This window comes from Apium graveolens, unplaced genomic scaffold (assembly GCF_009905375.1).
Source record: "Apium graveolens cultivar Ventura unplaced genomic scaffold, ASM990537v1 ctg7825, whole genome shotgun sequence".
In the NCBI taxonomy this organism is placed as follows: Eukaryota; Viridiplantae; Streptophyta; class Magnoliopsida; order Apiales; family Apiaceae; genus Apium; species Apium graveolens.
In genome coordinates this window covers 48,785-55,571 of record NW_027420662.1, presented here as the reverse complement: position 1 = coordinate 55,571, position 6,787 = coordinate 48,785, and positions in this window count along the sequence as shown.

Sequence of the window (6,787 nt, the reverse complement as noted above, 5' to 3'; positions counted from 1 at the left end):
AGAGACACAGATGGGGAGTTAGCCTTGTCAGATTCAGCTTCCTGAGATGGAGTGGATGGAGAAGAAGTGACTGGAGCAAATTCCTTGCCTTGTGAGATCAGAGATTCCTGATCCCCTTCCTTAGCTGCTTCCTCCTCATCATCTGAAACTGGCCTTTGTGCCCTCTGTTTCTTGTACTTCCTTGTTGATTTGGATTCCTTGGGAGTTTCAGGAATTATCATACGTCTAAGCCTCTTGAGAAGCCTAGAACCCCCAATTTCAGAATCCTTCTGAGAAGTTGCTTTCTCAGCTTCAATCACCACAGGTTCTGAAGAAGGAATCTATTCCTCAGAATCTGATTCATCTCTCAAAGTAAATCTCCTCCTCTTTTGAGGTGTTTGAGAAACAGTTTTTGTTCTCTTTGGCTTAGAGGATGGAGACTTCACAGTAGGTGCTGAAGAAGAAGGTTGAGCAGTCTATGAAGTGGAGAGATAGGATTTGAGATAAGTTCTGAGGGTAGGTTGAGTAGAATGAGAGGTAGGTACTGAGGTTGATGGATTTTGGATGGTTGGAGGTGGTTGGACATCAGAGTAAACAGATTTGTAAGTAGCAGGATCAGCATTACCAGAATCTGTTTCACAGACTGAGGGATCTGTAATTGTCTCACCATTGATTTCTTTGTGTCAGCATTTATCAGGTCGTTAAAGTACCTTTTTGCAACCTTAAAAGGTGGGGTTTGAGTGCTGACTAACTGGGGTTCCATCAGAACATAATTTCTTAACTCGAAAAAGGAATGCCTATCTTAGTAAATACTCATACAAGTTCTGAGTTATGGACGTCAGAACTTAATCATCAGAACGGGTAACTTAGAACTTGTCCTCAGAATTGTGCACTAATGACACAATGACTGTTTATCTAAAATAACATAGACCACCAGAAATTAAATTTCATCATTCAGAGAGTGATTAGTGTGTGCTTAAGCTAAAACAGACAAGAGTAAAGTCTGATTCACTTCAGTACATCTTAGAAATAAGGCATAACTAAAATTTTGCTAAAGATCTATCATTGTCCTGAAACCTACTGAAGAATGAGTTTATGCTTGAGTCCACCTCACTTGTTTTGTGCTAATTTTATGCATCTTTTGAAATTCTATTTTACAGTGGCTTCTCAGTGTAAGTGAGTCACGACTGTTTACTGGAATTTATGCTATTTTCAGAGTATTTCTCCAGTAATCATAGAGTGTGAAAAGTCACCAAGAAAATATTTTGCTTTCTGATGCATATTTACTTAATACCAGCAATGCACTTGGGTCGTCCCTTCCACATTTTTACTCTAGATCTCAAAGGAGTACCTGATTTTAATCTTTGATCTTTTTGCTTTTTCTTTTGATAAGAGAGGTCTATCAGCACTTAGTACATTCAGCAGTTTTACTAGTATCAGAACTTAACAGATGAGTAGAATTATTCTAATTTATGACTTAGTAATAAGATATACAAAGTGAACTTAACTAAGCTCAGTTATCAGAATTTGCTAGTGTCATAAGATTTCCACTGAAATAATTACTTCTTCCATGGAATCATTTGTTTATTGAAGACTACTAGGTCAGTATCTAGCACAGTTATCCTCATAGGATCGAATAGGTACTAGAACAGACATATCACTTATCAGAGTTTAGAAACATATATCAGACAACAGTCAGTACTTAAAGACATTTATCAATTAAGCACAGAATACACAATGAGATTAATTCTGTAAATACTGAGCATAAAGTCTGATAACACAGAACAAGTCTAAGCAGATTTAGAGAAAGAACCTGAAACCATTCCAAGTTCATTTACCAATCTTGTAAAAGTAGCTTCACATATTGGTTTTGTGAAGATATCTGCCAACTGTTGATCTGTGGGAACAAAATGCAATTCCACTGTACCTTCATCCACATGTTCCCTGATGAAGTGGTACCTGATGCTGATGTGCTTTGTCATTGAGTGTTGAACTGGATTACCTGTCATAGCAATAGCACTTTGATTATCACAGTAAATAAGGATTTTGAAATATGTTAACCCATAATCCAGTAACTGATTCTTCATCCAAAGAATCTGTGCACAACAGCTTCCTGTAGCAATATACTCTGCTTCTGCAGTTGATGTGGAAATTGACTTTTGTTTCTTGCTGTAACAAGAAACCAATCTGCCTCCAAGAAATTGGCAGCTTCCAGTTGTGCTTTTCCTGTCAATTTTGCAACCTGCAAAATCTGCATCTGAGTAACCTATTAGTTTAAAATCTGATTCTCTAGGATACCATAATTCCAGAGCAGCTGTCCCTTTAAGATACTTAAAGATTCTTTTTACAGCTGTTAAGTGAGGTTCTCTTGGATATGCTTGAAATCTTGCACAAAGACAGGTAGCATACATGATATCAGGTCTACTAGCAGTTAGATAGAGTAGAGAGCCAATCATATCTCTGTAGTCAGTAATATCTACTGATTTACCGGTATCCTTATCCAGTTTTGTTGCAGTGGCCATTGGAGTGGATGCACTTGAACAATCTTGCATTCCAAATTTCTTTAGCAAGTTTCTGGTATACTTGGTTTGATAAATAAAAGTGCCTTCCTCATTCTGCTTGACTTGAAGGCCCAGAAAATAGCTAAGTTCCCCCATCATACTCATCTCATATCTTGACTGCATTAGTTTGGCAAACTTCTTGCAAAGTTTGTCATTTGTAGATCCAAAAATGATATCATCAACATAAATCTGGACCAGAAGTAAGTCCTTTCCATGGTTGAGGTAGAACAGTGTTTTGTCTATTGTCCCTCTGTTGAATCCACTTTCCAGAAGAAACTGGGCTAAAGTCTCATACCATGCTCTAGGAGCTTGCTTAAGTCCATAAAGTGCTTTGTCAAGTCTGTAGACATAGTCTGGATGTTTGGTATCTACAAAACCTGGAGGTTGTTCAACATATACCTCTTCCTCCAATTCTCCATTGAGAAAAGCACTTTTCACATCCATTTGAAAGACAGTAAACTTTTTGTGAGCAGCATAAGCCAAAAATATCCTTATGGCTTCTAACCTAGCAACTGGTGCAAATGTTTCATCATAATCAATTCCCTCCTGTTGAGAATATCCTTTTGCAACCAGCCTTGCCTTATTCCTTATAATTATGCCATCACTGTCAGTTTTGTTTCTGAATACCCACTTTGTACCAACAACAGATCTATGCTTTGGTCTTGGTACTAGGGTCCAGACATTGTTTCTTTCAAATTCATTCAACTCTTCCTGCATTGCTTGCACCCAATCAGCATCTTGAAGAGCTTCTTCCACTTTGTTTGGCTCAGTCTGAGAGAGAAAAGAATTGTAAAGACACTCATTTGAAGTACCTATTCTAGTTCTGACACCTGCATCAGGATTTCCAATTATCAAATCAGGTGTATGTGATTTTGTCCACTTCCTTGCAGATAGAAGGTTTTCTCTAGAACTGGATGCTCCCCCATGATCCATGCTATCTTCATTTTCATTTTCTGATGCTCCCCCTGAAACTATGCTCTCTGAGTTGGATTCTTCAGTATTTAGATTTTCAGTACTATCAGAACTTGGCTTATCAGAACTTAACGAATCAGAACTTGAAGAGCCACATGCATGTTCGGATGTTTCTTGAGATGTGGTAGGATCTTGAGTATGCTCCCCCTGCATAGGTGCATCTTCCTTTAACGTAGTCACCACAGTTTCAATAACATCAGAGTTTAATCCATCAGAGTTTGCAGTATCAGGACTTAGACTGTCAGGATTTTCAGTATCAGAATATGAGTCTTCATTTTCAAATATCAGCTGATCATGGTCAACGAAATCTTTAAGACCAGTGATCTTCTTGTCATCAAAAGAGACATTGATAGATTCCATGACCACTTTTGTTCTCAAATTATAGACTCTGAAGGCTTTTGTGGAAAGTGGATATCCAACAAAGATTCCTTCATCAGCTTTTAGATCAAACTTTGATAGCTGTTCTGGATGAGTCTTGAGAACAAAACACTTGCATCCAAATACATGAAAATATTTCAGATTTGGCTTCTTTTTCTTCACCATCTCATATGGTGTTTTTCCATGCTTGTTAATGAGTGTTGCATTTTGAGTAAAACAAGCAGTCTGCACAGCTTCAGCCCAGAAATAGGTTGGAAGCTTTGCTTCTTCAAGCATTGTATGTGTAGCTTCAATGAGAGTTCTATTCTTCCTTTCAACAACTCCATTTTGCTGTGGAGTTCCAGGAGCAGAAAATTCCTGCTTTATTCCTTGGCTTTTGCAGAACTCTTCCATTATCAAATTCTTGAACTCAGTGCCATTATCACTCCTTAAAATTTTCACAAAATCTTTGACCATTTTATCCAGCTGTTTAACATGATCAATCAAGATAGATACAGTTTCACTTTTTGTGTGCAAGAAATACACCCATGTGTATCTGGTGAACTCATCCACTATGACCAACGCATACTTCTTCTTTGCAATAGACATGACATTTACTGGACCAAATAAATCAACATGTATAAGATGATAAGGCTCAAGAATTGATGAATCAATCTTGCTCTTGAATGAAGATTTTCTTTGTTTGGCTTTCTGACATGAATCACAAAGACAATCAGGAGCAAATTCTGTGTTTGGCAATCCTCTCACAAGATCTTTCTTGACCAGTTCATTTATATTATTGAAATTTCAATGAGAGAGTTTCTTATGCCAATTCCAGCTTTCTTCAATTGATGCTCTACTTAACAGACAGATTGCAGAGCCATCAGTACTTGTTGAAAGCTTAGCTTCATAAATGTTACCACGTCTGTATCCTTTCAGAACAACTTTGCCTTTAGATTTACTCACAACTTCACAGTGTTCTTCAAAGAAATCAACATGATAACCTCTGTCACAGATTTGACTTATACTCAGTAGGTTGTGTTTAAGTCCTGAGACCAGAGCTACTTGTTTAATTATGACATTTCCAAGATTGATATTGCCATATCCCAATGTTTTTCCAATATTGCCATCTCCATAAGAAACACTTGGGCCAGCTTTCTCCACAAAGTCTGATAGCAGGGCCTTATTTCCAGTCATATGTCCTGAACATTCACTGTCCAGAACTAGAATATTTTTCTTGTTGCCCTTCAATCACAAAGACCACTAATTATTAGTTTTAAGGACCCAGACTTGCTTGGATCCTTTGGCCTTATTAAGTTTGTTAACATTTGCAGCGGATTTAGCATCAGAGTTTATGTTAACATTTTTCTTATCAGAATTTACATTATCAGACTTTAAATCAGAATTTACACTAGAAGGAACAATGGAAACTTTCTTCAAAGAAGGTTTTATTTGATAATAATCATAGTACAAACTATGATATTCCTTACAAGTATAAATGGAATGTCATAAACTACCACAATGAAAACAAGGATTTTGTGGTTTGTATCTAACAGACTGACTCTTAACTCCTGATTTTGAAGGTAAGGAGTTAATATTCTTATTTTTCCTGCAAAAAGAAGCCAGATGGTTAGAACTTCCACAGTTATGACATGTTTTCCTAGGAGCATCAGGAACAGGTTTATAATCATTGCTTTTATTCACACCTTCCTTTCCATTCCTATTTTTCCTAGGTGATTTTACCTTGTTTGCATTCTTGACATCTTTCAGCTTATGCTTAAGCTGCTTCTTTGTCATTAAGCCTATGTTTACTTCAGCTGTCTTTTCCTGTTTTAGTTTGTCAGAAGTTAATTCCTCTTTAACTTCTGATTTCTCATTATCAGACTTTACAGTAACAAACTTAACAGGTTTTAACTTTGGCTTTTGCTTAACAACAGGCTTAATTTCATCAGTTCCTTTATCATTCTTATTATCTCCATAACCTAAGCCCTCTTTCCAATTTTCACTACTTAGCAAATTTTGAGTTGTTCCGCCGGAGTTAGTCCAAGTCCTGATTATCTCTCTTTCCTTTTCTAACTCAGTTTTTAGAGATTCATTCATTTTTAGCACTTCATCCCTAACATAAAAAGCATCATCTCTATCCTTCTGAGTTTGATGGAACATGACTAACTCTTTTTCTAAGAAATCATTCCTTTTCTTAAATGCAAGATTTTCAGAAGTTAATCTTTCACATGTTAAAGTTTGGTCTCTATAGCTGATAAACATGGTTTTAAGATATCTTCTCAACTCATTAATATCATCAGTATGAAAAGCATAAGTAGTCTGAGGTACCTTTGTTTCAGCAGCTTCAGAACTGCTCTCAGCACTTTCTTTATCAGCATTTGCCATCAATGCATAGTTCTCCTCACTTTCAGAGTCTGAAGTGTCTGTCCAGCTTTTCTGCTTTGTGACAAGAGCCTTGCCTCTGTCACCCTTTACCTTCTTGCAGTCAGGAGATATGTGGCCTTTCTCACCACAGTTATAGCATTTAACATTGGTGTAATCTCCTCTGTCAGACTTTCCTCCTCTGCCTTCAGATCTTCTGAAATTCTTCTTATCAGAACTTATGTTTTTTCTGGAAAACTTCTTTCCCTTCCTGAACTTCCTGTATGCAATCTTAGTGATTCCTTTCACCATAAGAGCACACAGCTTCATCATCTCCTCATCAGCATCAGTCTCAGGCAAGCTTTCAGAATCTGAGTCATCATCACTCTCAGAACTTGATGACTCAGTATCAGACTTTATGAAAAGAGGTTTACCCTTGTCTTTCTTTGAGGAAGCTGCTTTGGGGAATTCTTCTTCAGCCTTAAGAGCAACTGTCCTTGACTTTCCTCCTTTCCTCTTGCTTCTTTGTTCCATCTCCAGCTCATGAGTCTTGA